Genomic DNA, 21,978 nt, shown 5'->3' with positions numbered 1-21,978 from the left:
TGCCTTTCACTATCATTGCTTCTGCTGATGCAACTGGAGCAGGGGGTGGGGCAGTCATCACACAAGAGCCTGGCTGTGACATTCATTCAGTTGAGTGCTCACAGGAGTCATAGTCCTTCATTCTGGGCCAGGCACACTGGAGTACAGTGCAGCCAGAAATCACTGGGGAATCAAAGGCAGTAGGAGAATGGCCAGAATTGTTCTCAGCACATGCAACAGTACCGGAGATCAACATGCTTGGTAGGCAGGCACTCAAAGACACTGAGCCATCCCTTTATTTATTTGGCTCTCGCCAAAATAAAAGGAAAAGGAAAAGGTAACACAACATACAGCACATCAGAACAAGTGATGGTGCTTATAAAAAGCTATAACTGAAAAGGAATTTATCCTTAGACACTGGTTCATAACAAACATACTCAGTTTTGGAAAGAAATATGCCATATAAACACTTACGTTTCTTTTTTGTGTCTCATTATATAGATTGTGTGTCTGGAGTGCTAGGAATTGAAATAGACATTTGAAACGCTTGTTCTGAGAGTCAAAAGCTCTTGCCAATATATTGAGTGGTACTTTAATCTAAAAGTCATACACAATTATAATAAACAGCATAGCATAGCACATGGTTTCCCTACATTTCTCACTTCAATCCCCGTAAGAACTGGTAGGTCTGACAAACCACTACTGAGTCCTGCACTGACTGGAAATTTCAACCTGAAACTCAACACACCTGGCCATGATAAGCCAGTCACTATGGTTGTTTCAGGCCTTATTTTCTACTTCTTGGCATCTTCTTCTTACCTTGCTTTAATCATCTACTTTTAATGCTGAGACACTGTTTTAGGTCTTCTCTGACTGATTGCTTCTTTCTGTCAGCTCTCATTAATGATGCATGACAGTGTTTAAAATGGCTCCTATAAAGCTTTCTCAGTCTTTATCACCAAGATAGTAGAATGACCACTTTATGAAATATGACATTCATTAACCAAAGATACCTCCAATTAATCACTGTGAATTTCTCCAATGTCCAGTGAGGACATCTCCACAACTCTCAGACATGTATCTTTGCCAAAGACCCTGTAGCTGTGTCTGAAATACACAACAGTTGTGGGAGGTAGTAACGTCCAGAGCAGAACTGAGTGGTGAGACACAAGGCTAAGAATTACCCCAAGGAACCGACAAAATCTCCATTTTATCACCATGGTCCTTCAACATCTCAAACAAAGATAAAAGCCAGCGCAGACATACCACAAATTCCTTTGCGCACACCAACCATTATATACACTACTTGAGCTAGCCATATATCACTCTGACATCTTTGATTTATCCACAAAAAAGCCAAATAACAGAAACACCCAAGTTGCTAATATGTAAGTTTCACTTCTCGCTAGGAGAAACTCCATTGGGAAATAAGTACAACTCCCAGAGGCATGGCCAATGAATCAGCAGCTAAAGAAGCCAGAAAGATAATACTTAAAGCAAGACTTCTCAGAAAGTCAGAAAATAGAAAAACAATTTAAAGGCACAAAATGGTTGTTTCCAGGGAGTACCCTGTAAGAACTAACAGCAAATATATCCAGTGTTTGGGGGAAGGAAGTCTTGTCACTCCTGGCTATGTTAAGGGATCGCTCTGGCAGTGCTCGAGGGACCACAGAATGCCAGGGACCAAAGAGGGGCTGATCACATGCCAGGAAAGATGCTCATGCCCCTGTACTATCTCTCTGACCCCTTTATCAAAATCCTAGTAATTTTATCATCATTTTCCATGTAAAGTAGTCATCAGCACACTGCAGCATAACTGCAAGTTGATGAGTATAGAGAAAAATTATTGCTTAATTGAATTACATACGATTGAACATAATGCACAAATGAAATGATTTTACAATTACCATACCACAGAACTTTTTAAGGGCGATTTGAGAATTATTCTGATGAAATACTCTCAGTTTACAAAGAAGAATGGAGTCCAGAAAAGTTGTGCCCCCTCCTAAACAGAAATTGGAAATAGGACCATGATCTGAACAAAGGCAAAAACGAACTCAAATGCAAGCTCATTTAACTGTGCATCTGTTCTCAACGTCACATTAATCTTTAATATATGCTTTCTCTTGGTCACATTCTATCACAGAATCTTCCAACATTTTCTTAAAATTAAGGTCCTGGGACCTACGAGATAATACTGGGGTTAAGGTTCTTGCCTTAACCAACCCTAGTTTGAATACCCAGCATTGTATATGTTCCCCTGAGCGTGGCAAGAGATCACACATGAGCACTACTGGGTATGGCACAAACTACTCCCCCCCATCCCAAATCTCCTCCCCACCTCAAAAAAAAAAATAGAGAAAAGAAAAATCAAGGCCCTGGAGTCTGACCTATTTCCTTATGGAATATCCTTATTCTGTTATCACATCTAAAGGAAGAAACTGTTTTCAAACCTAGGCAATGAAAGACTGTCACACATCTTATACTTACTTCATTGCCAAATATTAAAATTGTAGCACTGTAGCACTGTCCTCCTGTTGTTCATCGATTTGCTCTAGCAGGCACTAGAAACATCTCCATTGTGAGACTTGTCATTACTGTCTTTGGCATATCAAATATGCCATGGGTAGCTTGCCAGGCTCCGCAGTGCAGGCGGGATACTCTCGGTAGCTTGCCGGGCTCTCTGAGAGGGATGGAGGAATCGAACCCGGGTTGGCTGCATGCAAGGCAAGTGCCCTATCAGCTATGCTATCACTCCAGCCAAATATTAAAATTAGTCTAATTTATGGTGACAGTAAATAGTCACCATAAAAAAATAACAGGATCAAAATGATAATTATAATGAATGAGCCGAGTGCCATCAGTCAAGAATGCCCAAGACATCTATATTGAGGCATTTTACCTGTTGTTGTAGATTCATCAAAAAGCAATCAGCAAGAAGGGGCTCAACTACAGTTCATTCACTTAAAATTATGTGCATAAGAATTTTATAGATTTGCTAATTTTATGTGCATAAGAATCACTTGAGCTCCAATTATGTTTTGACTCTAAACATCCCATTAAAAGCCATAGATAATCATTAGAGAAAAAAGGAACCAGTACCTTCATTAGTTAAGGAAGTGGTAAGTATAAGTATTACTCAACAACTCAATATCACCACAAGTGTCTGAAATGACTCCTGTGTGAGCTCGAGTCAGTGAGGTCAATGCAATCAAAAATCAATTCACACATTTCATTCCTGACAGAATAAGGAGATTGATGTGAAAATAGCTTCTTCTTGCACTATTCCCTCTGCTGTCATCACCAGCCCAGCAGTGGAGGCCCTATCCACCTCAAGATGGGGGAGAGAGACAGACATTGCTCAGATGTGAAAGCAATACCCAGCTGATTAGGTGCCAAAGAGACCAACAGAAGCACAGGACGTGCATATTTGGGAAATGCAATTCGCATGTTGAGAAATAAATTAAGCAAGGAGGGATGAGGTTCAACATTTTTCAGCAAGAAGGGGGTAAATGGGAAGGAGATTTGACCGAGGATTGGCAGAGGTCTGTTTTACCATGATACTGAAAAGTATTAATGACAGAATTTGAAAAACAGGAGGGCATACAAATGTACACACAACCCCAAGCCACAGAAGGAATTTTTTTCCTTTGGTGGGGGAAAGTGGGGCACACCCAGCTGTGTTCAGGGCTTACTTCGGTTCTGAGTTCAGGAGTCACCCTGAGGGAATCAAGGGACCATTTATGGGGGAAGGGACAGAACTGGAGTCAGCCATTTGCAAGGCCAGCCCCCTACCTTCTGGACTATTTTTCCTTTCCTGAAAGGCCAATTTTTAACAAGTCCCATCTTTCTTGCAAGATGAATCTTCTGATTTTCAACAATCTAGTTTAAAACTTTTTCTTACGTCCCCAGAATAATAAACCAGAAGACTTTCCATCATAAGCCTGAGTACGAAAAGCTTGACTCCTGAGATCTCTAAAAGATGGAACAGGAAGCAAGGTGCATGTCTTGCTTGAATGCACATTAAAATCACCTGCACATTAAAAATTGGGGGGAACCTCCCCATTCATGCTTGGAATCTTTTCCAAAATAACCTTGAGTACGAAAAGTTTGACTGCTGAGGTCAGAGAGATGGTTTGGGAGACAAGGGACTAAACTGGCGGGTAAATTCATTTGAATCCCTGGTGCTACAATTGGTCCTCCAGGCACCACCAGCGGTCACTCTGGAGAACTTTTTTTCTGTTGCGGTGGTCCAAAACCAAAAATAATACTTTTATAGCTTTATAAATTTATGCTATCTTGGGATTTTGGGGGACGGAGGTATGGTTCAGGGTAGAGCATGTGCCTCTCATGTGTGAGGCCCTGGGTTCGCTCCCTGGCATGGCCAAAACAAAATTAAACAATGACCTAAAAATTTCTTGGAGTTTTCAGATAAGACCTCAAATGACCATACTTCCATTTCCACGTAGGATATTTTAATATACATGGTCTATATGAAGAAAAACAGCTTTTAGCTGTTGGGCCACACTAGGCAATGCTCACGGGGTTACTCCTGGTTATGCACCCAAATATTAATCCTGGCAGTCCTTGGGGACCATATGAGAGGCTGAGAATCAAACTCAGGTTGGCTGAAGACAAGGCAAGTACCTTACTCATAATGCTATCTCTCTAGTCTCCCAAAACTTAGCTTTTTTTTTTTTTGCTTTCTGGGTCACACCTGGCGATGCACAGAGGTTACTCCTGGCTCTGTACTCAGAAGTTACTCCTGGCAGTGCTCAGGGGACCATATGGGACACTGGGAATCGAACCCGGGTCAGCCGCGTGCAAGGCAAACGCCCTACCCGCTGTGTTATCTCTCCAGCCCCCCAAAACTTAGCTTTTTAAAGAAGGTCTACACTCAATATTACTGCTACATTTTAGTGGATTTATCATTGATCTATAAAGTTAGACAAATTGGGGCTAGAGCAATACATAGTGGTTAAGGAGTTTCCCTTGAAGATGGCTGACCCAAGTTCAATCCCCAGCACCTCATATGGTCCCTTAGTCCCACCGAGAGTGATCCCTGAGCACTGCTGGGTGTGTCCCCAAAACAAAAAAATAATACCAATAGTTTTTATATTGCACATACATTAAACTCACATGAAGTTTTTTTTCTTTTTTTTTTTTGGTGGGGGTGAGAGCCTCCCCAGCAGTGCTTTGGAGTCCAGAGAACTGAACTAAGAGCCTCAAGCATGCAAGGTATGCATTTCAATCCTTTATGCTCTCCCTCTGGCTCAGTAAAGGGAGTTTACAACCTCCTGCCAGCCTGGATCTTATTCCCAGAGAGTCTAACTTAATTGGCTGGAGAAGCGCCTAGGTTTCGGCATGTTTTTAAAAATGTCCCCCAGGTATACACCTATGTGACCCTTATTTAGAACCAATGCCTTGAACTCTTGCCCTATATTCGTTCCCTTAGGTTCTCCATCGATAATTTTACAAAAATTCATCTTTTTAATCCACTTTTTCAGATCTGGTGATACTGATCAAAACATTCTCGTTCCTACCTCCCCAGATTTAAGGGCAAGTACTTTCAATATTTTGTCTACATTTTATCCTGGCTGTGGATAAAAATTTGGGTCACTATATTGGGGTCACTATAAAATGTAGACAAAATGCTTGTAAAGTATTTTTTTAAATGCACTTTCCCACTTCAACTCACTAGGTATAATACTCAACTACCTACTGTTCTTTCTCTTCCCAGCATTTCCTCTATCTTTCCAAAAAGAATATAAAGAATGGGCTTGTGGAACATACAGACATCCCCGAATCCACCAAACAGAATATCAAACTCTGTCAAAAGAGAAGCTGAGAAAGTCTGACACAATAGAACTAGTTCCTTTCATTCTCAATGTCAGTTTTATGATCTTGCTTGAAGACCTCAACATCAAACCAGAATCCATAAGATACATTGAAGAAAAGGTCGGCAAAACCCTCCGTAACAAAAAACACTGTCCTCCCGTTGTTCATCAATTTTGCTCAAGTGGGCCCAGTAACGTCTCCATTTTGAGACTTGTTACTATGTTTGGCATATTTAATACGTCACAGATAGCTTGCCAGTCTTTGCCATGTGGGCGAGATATTCTCGGTAGCTTGCCGGGCTCTCCAAGAGGCGCAGAGGAATCAAACCCAGTTCGGCCAGGCTGGCTGTGTGCAAGGCAAATACCCTACCACTGTGCTATTGCAATAATCTTACTTAAAAAGAAAAAAAAAAAACCTGCCCAATTATCCAAGAATTTTTCAGATTTCTCTGAGACAGCTGATAAGATTTCCTTTGCAAATAACTTCCCATTTTCTATTCTTTTTCTTCTGAGCCTAAATTTAAGGAATAATAATAGATTCAGTTCTTCCTCCTCCAGAATGACTGTACATTTGTTTGAGGAGAGAAGCTCTATACATATATAGTGCTCCAGAGGGACAGATCCCATCAAAAAGACATTTTAATTCACTGCAGAAGATTTAAGATTCTTTGCCAAAAAAACACACTGCATGAAAACTTTCAAATGGTCCAGAAACAGAGCATTGTAGGATAGATGAACATGGGGAATTTTCTCCACCCTGTGTTAAACTTTGCACCTCCCTTGTGGAGACTGTAGCACACACATTAAGGAAGAAACAGCTGAAAGTCTACTGGGAGATGGTAATGCTAGAAGTTGAGTGTGCTAATTGGTGCTTCTGGTCAGCATTGAGTAGAACAATTTATAATAAGAAGCTAAACAAGAGGTGAGCACAATATGAATTACTTTTCGATGGGGGGGGGGGGGGATTGCCTGGGTGAGATTATCTGGTTTTGTCCTTCTGTTTTAAAATTTTCAACTGTAGACAGTTACGTTAATCTCTTGCATTAAAAGGTGTTATTTCTTTTTCTTTTCTTTTTTTTTAATTTTATTGAATCACTGTGAGATAGTTAGAAGCTTTTATGTTTGGGTTACAATCACACAAAGGTGGTATTTCAAGTGAATATTCATTTCTTAAATATACTTAGAAATCAGTTGACAGTAGACAAATGAACTGTCAATTATCCTGCTATCATTGGTAAAACATTCACAAAGTTGAATTTTTTAGAGGTCAGGGAGACAGGAAATCATCACAAGAGGGTTCCCTGTCAAAAGTATTTCTAACATTTGCTAATTAACAGTGACCCTAATTGACAGAACATCCTGACATCATGTACTAAGGAACTACTGTTTGTGTAATTGGCTGTTATAGTCTCTCTTTAGCATATAAAGATAAAACGTTTTTCTTCTTCATAAAACAGAACATTATTCTTATCTCTATGTTGGCATCTTCCAAAAAAATATCAAACTACCGAATGGCAAATATCTAACAGCAAAATTATAGCACCAATGTCAATTTCAACTTTGTTGCAATGTACAGCACTAACTTGATACTTAAAGTCTCTACCCAGAACATTCAAATGTTTCAAAGGATATTTCTTTCACTCGTTGTAACTCATCCTCTGTGAGTATCTCTCCAAAGCCAATGGTGCCAAGATTTATTTTATTTTATTTTTGTTAACATGTTTCCATGACAAACTAAATTTTCATGAATTCCTTTACTACAGAGAACCATTAGGAGTTTCACAAATAACTTGTAAGATTCCAGGAAGCACTTGAAATAATCTTTCCCTTGGGAAGATTAAAAGGGAAGAAAAGGGAAGAAACTCAAAATTTCTGCCACTTATATGGAGAATGAAAATTCCTAAGTACTCTGTGCAAGTTGCAATGCAATATTTATGACTCTGAAGTAACCAGGAGAAACTTATAAATTCGGACTTACCTATTAAATGTCCACTTCAGAGATCATTATTGTTCATACATTAGGAGAACTGGTAAGTCAGTATTTGAGAAGAAATTGAGGACAGAATTAAACCAAAAACAAACAAGCAAGAGAGTGGAATCATAGAAACTTGTTTCTTTCTTGCTACTGCTTCTCTCTAAGTCAGACATTACAAGGTTTTTCTTTATAGAAGACAGATACATATTTGCAAAGGATTTCTGAAATTTTGAAATTGAACAGTAAAACTTGGTAAAATACTCTACCATAACATAAGACCAAATGGAAACAATTTTTAATAAAAAAATAAATGAAAGAAACTAAGAGAATAAAGTACTGGGGTGTTTTATTGGGAAGAGTTCAGAAATTTGTAAGGTTAAAAAAAAAGGAATTTGTAAGGTTAAGTATTTTTTCTGGCTATATTTGAGTCCACATGTTAAGTAGAGCAGGAAGTAGATCTAGAGGTCATTTTATCTCAACCTATATTTTATATAGGCATAAAATAACAACACAATGACTTCCTCCATCAGGTGTGTGAATCACCCTGGCCAGTGACCCATGGCCTGCACCCACACCCCAGTCTTGTACCCCAAGGCAAGCCCCTCCCAGCATCACTCTGGACCTGCACCGCATGTCAGTCGCTGCCCCTCCAGTGAAGACCCTATTTCCTTCATCAGGTGGGTGAATCACCCTGGCCCCTGACTGTGCCTGCCCACAGCCCTGCACCCCAAGGCAAGCACCTCCCAGCATCACGCTGGACGGGACCCACACCCCCATACCCCCCGCCAGTCTCTGCCTCTCCAGCGTGGACCTTAATTCCTCCATCAGGTGTGTGAATCACCCTGGGCGGACACCTATCACCCACACCTGCACCCTAGCCCTACACCCCAAGGCAAGCTCCTCCCGGCATCATGCATGACCCACACCCCACTGCCAGTTGCTGCCCCTCCAGTGCCGACCCTACTTCTTTCATCAGGTGTGTGGACCCCTAGCATCGCCCCCCTCTACCCACAGGGAATACCCTTTAAACCCCTAATCACAGGCAGAGCAAATACAGACGCAGAATGAAAGGATGGAAAACAATCCTACAGGCAAACAACTCCCTCAAAAAAGCCGGAGTGGCCATACTAATATCAGACCACATAGACTTCAGACTAAAGAAGGTTACAAGAGACAGTGAACACCATTCTTAATGATCAAAGGATCTATACACCAGGAAGAACTCACACTCCTAAATGTATATGCTCCTAATGAGGAACCAGCAAAATACTTAAAATGTCTGCTCCCAGAAACATTGACATTAACACAATAATAGGTGGAGATTTCAACACTGCTTTATCACCACTCCATAAATCAACAAGACTCAAGCTCAGCAAGAATATACCTTATCTGAGGGAAGAAATGAAAGGCAGGGGTCTAGTAGATATATACAGGACATTTTGTCCCCAAAAATCTGAATACACATTCTTCTCAAGTGCACATGGGACATTCTCCAAGAGAGACCACACACTGGGCCACAAAACATACCTCCATAAAATTATGAGGATAAAAATTGTATCAACGATCTTTGCAGACCATGATGCACTTAAAATTGAAGTGAATCACACCCAGAAACAGAAATTCAAACCAAATATCTGGAAATTAAACAGCTCACTACTGAATAACGAGTGGCTTAGAAAGCAAATCAAAGAGATAATAAAAAGATTTTTGGAAAAGAACGAGAATGAAGACATGAATTATCAGAACTTATGGGACACAGCAAAAGCAATGTTAAGAGGAAAGTTTACAGCTCTACAAGCATTCCTCAGAAAGGGAGAGTGAGCCCACATAAGCAACTTAACCTCACAACTTAAGATCTTGGAGAATGTCCAACAAAAGGTGCCCAAACCAGACAGGAGGAAAGAAATAATAAAACTTAGAGCAGAAAATTAATGACATGGAAACCCAAATAATAATCCAAAAGATCAGTGAAACCAAGAGCTGGTTCTTTAAGAAAATAAACAAGATCGGCAAACCACTAGAAAGACTCACAAAGAATGAAAAGAGAGACCCGTAATAAAAAGAAACAAACAGAAAGGGAGACATCATAAGAGGACCCATAGAAATTCAAAGGATAATCAGAGATTACTTTGAAAAGCTTTATGCTATGAAGCTAGACAACCTCAAAGACATGGATAAATTCCTGGATGCTTATAAACTCCCTAAGCTGATCCAAGAAGACTTGGAATACCTGAACAGACCTATCACTAACAAGGAAATAGAGATAGTAATCAAAAGTCTCCCAAAAACAAAAAGCCCTGGACCAGATGAATTTACTAGTGAATTCTTTCAAACCTTCAAAGAGGACCTACTTCCGATTCTTCTCAAGCTTTTCCAAGAAATTAAAGAAACAAACACTTCCAAAAAGGTTCTATGAGGCAAATATCAACCCTCATACCAAAAGCAAACAGAGACACTACAGAGAAAGAGAATTACAGGCCAATAACCCCTGAGGAATACAGATGCAAAGATACTCAAAATACTTGCATGTACAATTCAACAACTCATAAAAAAGATCATACACCATGACCAAATAGAATTCATCTCAAGGATGCAAGGATGGTTTAACATTTGCAAGTCAAACAACATTATACACCGTATCAATAAAAGGAAAGACAAAAACCATATGATCATATCAATAGATTCAGAGAAGGCATCTGATAGATCCAACACCCATTTATCATAAAAACTCTCAGAAAAAATGGGAATTGAAGGAACTTTCCTCAATATTGTCAAAGTCACCTACCACAAGCCCACAGCAAGCATTATTCTCAATGGGGAAAAGCTGAGAGCCTTCCCTCTAAGATAGGGAAAAAGGCAAGTTTGCCCACCCTCACCACTTCTATCCAATATAGTACTGGAAGTACTTGCCATAGAACTTAGGCAAGAAAATATCCAAGGCATCCAGATAGGAAAGGAAGAAGTCAAGCTATCACTATTCACGGATTACATGATACTATAGAGAACCCTAAATGCTCTACAGAAAAGCTTCTAGAAAGAAGAGGTTTGTATAGCATAGTGGCAGATTATAAAATCAATACCCAAAAGTCCAGGGTTTTCCTGGACAAATAATAAAAAAGAAGAAAGAGATATTTACAAAACAATCCCGTTCACAATAGTGCCTCAGAAAATTAAGTACCTTGAAATCAGCTTAACTAAAGAGGTGAAAACCATTCATGAAAAACTACAAAATAATACTTCAAGAAAAAAAGAGGACACTAGTAAATGGAGACACATTTCTACTCATGGATCGGGAAGACTAACATTGTCAAAATGGTAATACTCCCCAAAGCATTGTAAAGATTCAATGCAGACCCTATAAGGATATCCATGACATTTTTCAAAGAAATAGACAAAACAATCCTGAAACTCATATGGAGTAATAAACCCCCATTAATAGTCAAAACAATCCTTGGGGAAAATATGGATGGCATCACCTTCCCCAATCCCAAACTGTATTACAAAGTGGTAGTAATTAAAACAGCATGGTATTGGAATAGAAACAGACCCACAGACCAATGGAACAGAATTGAATATTCTGACACAGATCCTCAAATATACAACCACGTAATCTTTGATAAAGGAGCAAAAAATGTGAAATGGAGCAAGGAAAGCCTCTTCACCAAATGGTGCTGGAAAAACTGGACAGCTGCATGCAAAAGGATAAGCTCAGAGCTCTGTCTAATGTGAATAAAAAAAAGTCAGATCAAAATGGGTTGAAGACCTCAATATCAGACCTGAATCCATAAGTTACATGGAGGAAAATGTAGGCAGAACTCTCCATGACATTGAAGCTAAAGGCATCTTCAAGGATGAAACACCACTGACCAAGCAAGCAGAAACAAGTATAAACAAGTGGGACTACATTAATCTAAGAAGCTTCTGCACCTCAAAAGAAACAATGATTAAAATATAGAAAGAGTCCACAGAATGGGAAATAGTACTTACCTGATACCCATCAGATAGGGGCTTAGTATCCAGGATATACAAGACACTGGTAGAACTTTATAAGAAAAAAACCTCTAACCCCATCAAACAATGAGAAGAAATGAACAGAAATTTCTTAAAAAAAAAATTAAAATGGCCGAAAGTACATGAAAAAATTCTCTACATCACTAATCATCAGGAAGATGCAAATCAAAACAACAATGAGCACAGAAATGGGTACACATTAATAAGTACAAGAACAACCAGTGCTGGTGCAGATGTGGAGAGAAATGCACTTTCATTCATTGTTGGTGGGAATGCTGACTGGTCCAGCCTTTTTGGAAAACAATATGAACATTCCTCCAAAAACTAGAAATTGAGCTCCCGTATGACCCAGCCATACCACTTCTGGGAATATATCCTGGAGATGCAAAAAAAAAAAAAAAAAAAAAAAAAACCAAAACAGTAGAAATGACATCTGCACTTGTATGTTTATTACAGCACTGTTCACAATATCCATAATCTGGAAAAATCCCAAATACCCGAGAACAAATGACTGGTTAAAGAAACTGGAACATCTACTCAATGGAATACTATGCAGATGTTAGAAGAGATAAAATCGTTTTAAAAAATTAACAACAATGATTCAGTAGCATAAACTGAAGTAAATTCTAGTCTCAAGCTTTGGGTCCTTCATCACCGTGAGGATTACCGTCACTCACTCATTGGCCCACGTTCATGCTTCTGTAATTATAGAAGAATGCTTGGATTTACTTATATGCCAGTTGAGATAATATTAAACCTGTTAATATTATCTGCCCTGGGTAAAGTGGACATCTAAATTGTCTTGTAAAATTTGAGAAAGTAGTTTGGTAAAAGCAGTAGATTAACTCTACTGAATTACTGTGGCTGGAGATTTTGGCTGTGGATGAGAGGAGTTTCTAATAATGACAAGTTGAAGAAGTGCTTACAGAGCCCATTATAGTATGCCAAAACCATCCATTTCACATGAGCTGTCCTGTTTAATTTTCACAACAAAGGAAAAGTGTTTGTTCCTAGTGTAAAGATAGAGATTCCTCATCCACTACTGGAAGAAATAGAAATAATTCAGCGGTTTTGAAAAATCAGCCTGGTAATTTCTTAAAAGGTTAAATATATGGTTATCATGACCTAGCCATGACAAGTTTAGGTATACACAAAAGTGCTGAAAACCTAATTCCATATAATACTTGTGCATAAAAAGTTCATAGTTGTATTCTTTCTGAAGTAGAACCAAAATGTCTACAAGTTGATAAATGAACAAACAAAGGAAGCAGATCTCTCCAACAGGACATTATTCAGTCACGAAGGGAATGAAATACTGGAGCCAGGGAGATGGCTTAAAGGGCGAGAGTCTGTAGATCACATTCAGAGTCTCTTGAGTCTGATCCAACACTGCATGGTTCAGCAACGCCAGGTGTGGTACCAGCTTCCTAACAGGAGAGCTATATTTGGCAAACTTAAATAACCATGACAATTAACAAAAAACAAGACAGACAGCATCTTATTCTACCACATTAAGGCAACAATTTCTCCTATCGAGTAGCACTTCATATTTTTCAGTAACATGAGTTGTCAAAGTATCATGCAAGTCAATTAATTTATAGACTCCTAATATAAGGCCAGCTAACCTCAGAATTTTTTAAAACTTAGTTTATTAGTTTTAAAAGTAGAAGAACACTTTTAGAAGTTTGTAAGTTAGGCAGTGACAGAAGAGCACACAGCCCAGGGTGTAAGCACTGCAACTGGATGTAAAACCCCAGCAAGCAATGTAACCAAGACATGGGGCCCCAGAGAGCAGTAACAGTGAACAGAAGATGGTGGGTGGTGCTAGGTTGCTGATGGTATAGCCAGAGAGCTGTCTGATGGCAAATCCATGAAGAAAGCTGATGTCCACCTGGTCACAACATGCAAAATCCTATCCTTACCACAAAGGTGAGAAAGAGAATAGTCACATGTCCAATGAGTCTAGTCACATGTCTCATAAATAAGATGAAAAATAGTCACATGAATCACAAATGAGAAGAGTCGCATGTCCAGTGATTGGGAGTTGGAAGGAGACAGAACATAGCAGGGATATAGTTTGTTAAGAAACCTAGCTATAATGTAAGATTTACAGAGGAAATAAAAGTCAAAGCAGAGCTGGTGAAATTAAAAAGTCATTCTACCCAAAATACTCTCTTAGATCATTTCCCCGATTTTCACTCCTCTGACTTTCCACTGTTGTGCGGAGAATCGAGATAAGAAAAGAGACCACACTCAAGATGCAAAAGTACGAATTTCATTGCTAGCTCGAGTTAGGGTCCAGTTTTTATTTCCCGAAATGAAACACCATGACAGATTCTATACCATCACCACCTTCCTGGATTATTTATTATGTCTCTTTCATCTTCCATGGCCCTAACTACTTCTAAAGAACACTCACTTTAAAAATAATTTTACCCTTGGATTTGGGGGCCATACGCAGTGGTGCTCAGGGCCTATTCCTGGATCTGTGCTCAGGCTTAAACCCTGGCAGTGCTAGAGAATCTTTCCAACTAGAGCTTACTAACGGCACACAAAGCAAGCAGCTTATCTGTTGTATCTCTAGACCCTGAATGATACTTTAAAATAATCCTGTTAGCTAATAGGCTTTCTTTAAAGCATCTGCTATCTCATTTAATATTCATGAAAAACATGCAGATCTCATCATACAGAAATTTACCATTGACAAAAAATACAATTTAAGAATTTCACATACAAATATTTTTATGTGAAAAATACAAATGGACTTGTGTATGTCCTTACCCATTCAGTCCTTATCCCCCAAGGAAATATGATCAAGAGTCCTGTGTACATATCCTTAATTTAAAAGCCCCTAATTATAGATACACACACATATATAACATGATTATATACATATAAATATGTGACATTGTTAGTTGTATTAACTGTAAGTTAAAGGTAACCTGTGCGAATTATTTGGTGTCTTGTTTTTATCCCCTTGCTGGTATAAATATTTTTATACTGAAGATCTTTTAATTATTTTAATATTCTTTAGTGTTACTGCAGTTTATGTAACAGAGACTAATTAAACGCTCTTCAATCAAACTTATCTGGCTAAGCAACATTGAAACCCTCCTTATAATTATCAAGCAGGGCTGAAATCTCAAAATAACGCTCCGGTATTGATGCTCCTTACATTATTACTTGAAATTAACTCAAGACAAAGAAAGTCTCCACTGGCAATTTTAATTCTATTTTTTTTAATATTTATATAAGGCTGTCATAAAATATTGTGATACTAAACAATTTGCTGCATCAATTTAGGAGAATTTGGGAGAATACAAATTCATTTTTTTCCCATGAGTAGGCTAAGTTCAAGAAATGTTTGAATAAATGAAGCTATAGGATTATTTTTTGCTCCTGTGAGACTTTTCAGAAACTTGATAAGCCCTGAGTCTCCAAGAGTGAGATACAGGGGCTATTTCCTGCAGACCTATCAGACCAATGAGAGGGGTTCTCTCTCTAGCGCTCATTCATGTTCCAAAGAATGGTGCTGTTACTTCCATCAGATTGACCCGCAAAGAACGGTGCATGCCTTGAGGAGGGGTCTGTCTTGGTTTCTCCTATTGCTCACACATGCATATGGCAAAAAACTGATGAAATTATTTAGTCAGAATAAAAAAATTAAAAAAAAAAAAGAAAAAAAAAGCTGACAACATACTTTTCATGATACTCCCATGCTCTCCCAGCACACAGCGGTACAAAAGGCATTAATGACGTATAGTAAGATAAAACTAGGAATATTCTTAGCATAAATAAAAAATACTTACTGACACCAACAAGTGTTCACAATAAAGTAAAAAGAACAGGACCAAAAAAATGACTCTAAAACATGATTCCAATTCTGTCATACCCAAAGACATATCTGTAGAAACCCACAGACAGTCACACTCATATTTAAACAGAAAGTATCCGGGAAAAAATGTGTTTAAAAAAATAACTTTTTTCTGAGTGATGAGAATGTCACCATCCCCCCATATTTCCATTTTTAAAAAATGTTTACAAATATCAACATCAAAAACCAATGTTTATTTATTTTATGAAAAAATTCAGAAAACAGCTGCATTAAGATGCTTCCAATTTCCAGATGCCTAATATTAATTCTATATTCAAGTATAAAACTATTACTTCCATTTCATATGACTCAAAATACATGCAATGATGCTCCTGTTTCAAAGGCGATATAATCACAAAAATAACAAAGAGATAAACCTAAGTCCGCTTAAGGAGGATCTTTTCTTACTGTGTTCACAAGTAGGGGTGAAAATGGGTGGGCTTGAATGTTTTGGTGGCTTCCCAATCCCTAATACACATACCGAAAGCAAGGAGAATGGAGTGAAAAAACTCAAAAATGAATGTGGCACCTTTCCCATTGTTTCTATTTAACACTTGTGTAAGCACAGGTGACACTAGCTTGACATACAGTCCTACCAAACAGAAGCTGGTTTATGAAGGACTACAAAGACAAGTTTACATGAACTTGTAAAGGTTCCAAGATTGTCAGAGGAACTAGGACCTCAAGCTTGCTACAGCTTGGGGCAGGTATGAATTTTCTGATAGTCATATTTGAAAAACCCTGAGCTGTGCAGGGAAGAGAAAGAGCACATACCAGAGATATTGACAATGTATAACCTTCCTTATGAAAACCACTCCTTCCACCTACCCCTTGGCAATCATATTTAGAGGGTTTTAGGGATTTCCAGTGCCAAAAAGGAGGAGCACACTTCCTTTACATTACTTAAATCGCTTGGAATAGAAGACAGCCAACAAGAGAATGGGGTAAAAAGGAATTTACTTTGTTCTCCTATAAGCAGGAGGGTCAGTGACTGGGCCAAATGTTCAATATTCCTTATTAGGGAATTGCAAATCAAAATTCACATTACAAATCAAGATAATCCCAGGACTCAAAAAATCCTGCTTATTTCAAAAAAAGACCAAAAACAATAGTTAATTGTGGTGGGATCGGGGACAGGGGTGGTGGTAGAAAGAGAGGAACAAGGTATATATTATTGGTAGAAGTGAAAATTGTTGTAGCTTCCAGAAAAAAATTGTATGAAGTTCTCAAAATATTGACAAAATATATCACAGCGATTCCATTCCTAGCTATCTGTCCAAAGAGCATGAGCACTGTAGCACGTACTTCTGGTGTTCATTGATTTGCTCAAACGGGCACCAGTAACGTCTCCATTGTGAGACTTGATGTTACTGTTTTTGGCATATTAAATACACCACGGGGAGCTTGCCAAGCTCTGCTGTGCGGGCAGGATACTCTAGGTAGCTTGCTGGCTCTCCGAGAGTAACAGAGGAATTGAACCGGGGTCAGCCACGTGCAAGGCAAACTCCCTACTGGCTGTACTATCGCTTCAGCTCAAAGAGCATTAGCTCCTTATTTTAGGGGCCACGGAGATAGTAAAGGGATTAAGGCAATTCCCTTGCACATGGCCAACCCTGATTCCAATCCCTGAGCACTGCCAGAAGTGGATCCTGATTGCAGAACGAGGGGTTAGGCACGGAGTTAATACAGGGATGAAGTATCTTCCCACACGCATCTTGCACACTGTCAACTCTGGTTTTATCCTCTAAGCACTGCCAATGAGTTCTTTCTGAGCACAGAGCTAGCCCTTGGGCACAGCCAAATCCATCCCTAACTTCCACCCCCACCAAACTTCCCAGAAACATTAATTCAGACAAGTTATTTTCTCTTCTATAAATCACAGATCTATTCACATTATCCGTTGGGGAAGGAAACAGAGTGTTCAATGATATATGAATGGATAAAAATGCACATATTCACAATAGAATTCTAGTCAAAGAAGCAGAAGACAAAACCTTGATGCTTGAGATAACACTGATGGACTTGGAGAGGCGGCATGCAATTCCAAATAAGTTAGGAGTACGGCAAATACCAGACGCACAAGAAGGAATCCAAGCAAGGGAAAAAAGTAAAGGCAAACAAGAACAATGTCTAACTCTGACTGCAGAAAGGTATGAGAGGGAGAGCTAGGCCTGCGTGAAAGGGTACAGGAGGGCTCAGCGGGCAATGGAGGAAGAATACTGATTCTCCAGGGATGGCACTACACAGCTGAAGAAACATGACTTCTGAAAATGGTTCTTATTGTGAACATTACTTCAATCAAGTTTCTGCCAAGTTTTTTATAATCTAAAATATCATAGAGAAATTTTATCTGTAGCCAAAATGTTGTTTTGTTAAAAGACACTGTCTTATTTACTGAGTGTGTGTGTGTGTGTGTGTGTGTGTGTGTGTGTATTTGCTTTTTGGGTCACAGCCGGCGATGCACAGGGGTCACTCCTGTCTCTGCACTCAGAAGAAATTACTCCTGGTGGTGCTCAGGGGACCATATGGGATGCTGGGGATCAAAGTCGGGTCGGTAACATGCAAGGTAAATGCCCTACCTGCTGTACTATACCTCCAGCCCCCCTGAGTGTATATTATTCAGGGCTACCAGTCAAATTCAGTGAAAAATTCAACTTAAAATTTCATTAAACCTGTCAGCATTGATGGACTTGAAATTACTGAAATATACACTACTAACAGTATTTCTTAATTTTTTTCCCATTTGAGACATTTTTAACCCGAGAAATTTTTCAATCACCCCAGATACATATGTAAGTTATAAAACATCTACTGAAAAAAAAAGATAAATCTCATGCAAACTAGCTTTTAAGCTTTTACAAAACCCTCATATTCAGTTACAAGACCCATATGGAGCTTAAGAAGTTAGGCTATACGGTAATGCTGAATGAAAATGAAACTCTCATCTCAAATCTTAAATAGTTAATAAAAGCAAGTGATCGTACTGATAAACATTTTATTCCAAATGAAAAAATAAATGTGGAACAAAAACATTAAGCTTAACCATCATTCCATTCTTTGTAAATCCAAGTTTAAAAAAACTGGCCACGCTCTAGTATCAATAGTATATGAGTTATATTTCCCTTTGATTGCCTTTCTCTTTAAAAGAGAAAATGTTAGGAAGTAATTATCATTATCCCCAATTATGTGCTGTTCATTTCCTCTAATCAGAGAGCCTTATGGTGTCCCCGACTGTATGCCACTGGTGTGCCTGTGCTCATCTGGCCACCACAGTCCTTCTGATCTCTTGCAAGTGCTTCTTGAAAAATCTGGTTCCACAGCAAGAAGGAAAACTGAAGACAAAGTATGCCGAAGCAATTCCAGCTCAGTCAAAAGCAGCTTCTTTCAAAGGAAGCATTTATAATCCCAAACACGTCATCTCAGACCACTGAGAAGGGAGGAAAAAACTCAAGAAAATGTGCTAATTTAAAACAGGACTTCACAGAACTCACATCTTTGCGGTGTTTTGTTTTGTCCATATATTATCTTTAGCTCTGAGGCCAGATGATTAGGGAAATAATCTGGGACATCTATGTGAGTTATGAATTTGGTAATACGGATTTTAGAACAAAAAATGTTTTAACAATGGGATTTTAAATTTGCTGTTAATTTTTGTGGTGATTTTGGTAAAGAAGTGGGAGAGAGGAAAGCTGGTGTAATAGTAGTCGTCTTATGATCTATGAACATTCAGAATATATGACAACCCACATGGGATTTGATATTGGTTAAAGGACCAATAGTGATATTTCCTCAGACACCACTGATGATGACATCCTTCTGTAAATGACTTTAGCTTGTCCGAGGAATAATGGAAAGAAGGCATAAATGTTTGCCCCAGTGAAGTAGTTCATATAAAACAACTAAAATTCCTTAAGGTGTTACAATCTTTTAAAGAATTTTTGGGGAGGGAAGGTGAGAGCCACACTCAGCAATGCTCAGTGCTTACTGGGATGCTGGGGAATAAAACCCAGGTAGGCCATGTGCAAGGCAAAAACCTTACCCTCTGTTTACTTATTTATGATTATTGTATTGTAAACAGTCTTAATAACAAAACAACACTGTCCTCCCGTTGTTCATCGATTTGCTCGAGCAGGCCCAGTAACATCTCCATTTTGGGGACTTGTTACTGTGTTTGGCACACAGAACATGTCACGGGGAGCTTGCCAGGCTTTGCCGCACAGGCAAGATACTCTCGGTAGCTTGCCAGGCTTTCTGAGAGGGGCGGAGGAATCGAACCCAGCTAGGCCGGGCTGGCTACGCGCAAGGCAATACTGCTGTGCTATCGCTCCAGCCCAGCCTTTTGACTAAGATCAAGTGTAGTAAATAATCTTAGGCAGTGACAAATTACATAGACATTTACCATATGCTTTTAATGAAGTTTAAAGGGCTCAATTTCTAACATTGTAGCTCTCCTTTAATAATACTAGATTTATACAAAAAGGGCTGGATTTGGATCCCAGCTGATTTTTATAGACTATCAACCTGAACCAGTCAACCTGAAACTCTGGATAATCTACTACTTCTGTCTGTAAAACGAAGTCACAACTTGTTGTGAATGCAAAATCTATTTTATTTTCATTTAACAATCATGTCTTTTCTAGCTCTAGTTGGGAACTTGATTCTGAGTGCAGAGAATATTTTCACATAAATTTAAATGATTGTTTAGGAGTATTTTTCAGCTTCAAGACTGCTAAAGGAAATAAAGGGGCAAATAGGTTGGAGAATCTACTACTTCTGTCTGAAAATGAAGTCCTACCTTGTGAATGCAATTTTTTTTCCCCTTTAACAATCATGCCTTTTCTAGCTGTAGTTGGGAGCTCTTTAAGACAAACCACCCAAGCTGTCAGAATAGTCTGTATAAAAGGTAGGTAATACCACAGTTCTGCTTTCTTCCAAAAGTTACTAGAAGTAGAGTTTGATGAAGGGCTTGGGGTTGGAGGAGATAGAGGGCTTTTGATGTTATCCCCTCTGAAAAGAAACAGAAACTTTTCCTTGAAAGACTTCATAATTCTGGAGTATAAACTGAAGGGAGGGTATGGAGAAATTGTGCAGCAGGTAGGGAGTTTGCCTTCCATATGGCCAAAGAGGGCTCAATCCCCAATACTGCACATAAACCCTGGAGTTCTACCAGGAGTGATCCCTGAGCACAGAGTCGGGAGTTAATGTCTGACAACAGACAAGAGTGGCCCCAAAACAAAAAGTAGGAATCAGTTTCTGGGAATGATTGTCGCAACAAATGATAAGCACCCAGTGAAAGCCCAATTTATGATGGGAAAAAAGAAAAGGTCATAAGGTTCAACTGGGACTGTCACAGGTAGGCCAAGTGAGGCCAAATACCCCAATAAAGAGTAAGCAACACATTGCACCAAGGGAAATATATGAAAAAGTTACTGGAGAACAAAATAGTACCTACTCACCCCTGAGCCTCAAGGAAAAGAGAGGTCTAATGTGCAATCCAGTTACCCACAAATGCCACAAGATGGTTGCCAGGTTACACCTATGTCCACTGGATCTAGCCTTGAAATTAACCCCCGCCACCTGAGACATTAGGGGAGCCATGGAACTTACACTGGGTGAAACTCAGCTCGTTTAAGGTGCAGAAAAAGATGTGAAAGTGTCTTCAACCAGAATTGTGCTCAACATTTTCAGAGAAATAATTCAAGGACAAAAGGTAGAGAACCGCAGATTAAAAAGACATCATACACCAGCATGGTAGTGCAGGTGGTCTCAAGGGAGTTGCATTGGGTAGGGGTTATGTTTTCTTTTTATCTATAGTCCCTGGGGGCAGGGCACACCTGAATGTGCATAGGGACCAATCCCAGCTTAGTGCTCAGAAGTGGCTCAAGGTGGTGCTGGGGAACTGACAAGTGCAGCCTCAAGACAAAAAAAAACATAGGAGCAGGGACCAAATGCAGGGTTCCCACATGCAACATGCCCTCCAGCCCTTTAGGCCAGCTTCTTGGCCCTGAGGATAAATGGTTTTTAAGGAGTGAATTAAGTACCAGGGGAGAACATGCATGAGAGGTTGGGGGAGAGTAATATGATGGGATGGTGCTCAAGTTGTGCTTTATTAAAGATGATATACTTGCTCAAAGGTCATATATAATTCATTCATTCATTCATCATCCTATTATTCGTCGATGGCCTCGAGCAGGCCCCAGTAACGTCTCTTTCATCCTAGCCCTGAGATTATATTCAAGGCTCTTTAGGAGAATGAGACCCATCATTGTTACTGGTATTTGGCATATTTGGTGCGCCACGGG

General features: G+C 39.2%; 1 protein-coding gene across 1 annotated transcript in view; it reads right to left on the bottom strand.

Moving 5' to 3' along the window:
- ANK3 (ankyrin 3) overlaps window positions 1-21,978 on the bottom strand; it is a 536,318-nt gene that overhangs the window by 411,659 nt on the left and 102,681 nt on the right. The window lies entirely within an intron of this gene.

This window comes from Sorex fumeus, unplaced genomic scaffold (genome assembly GCF_029834395.1).
Source record: "Sorex fumeus unplaced genomic scaffold, SorFum_2.1 ptg000183l, whole genome shotgun sequence".
Lineage (NCBI taxonomy): Eukaryota > Metazoa > Chordata > Mammalia > Eulipotyphla > Soricidae > Sorex > Sorex fumeus.
The sequence above is the reverse complement of the archived record's forward strand: the minus strand, read 5'-3'. Positions and strand labels throughout refer to the sequence as shown.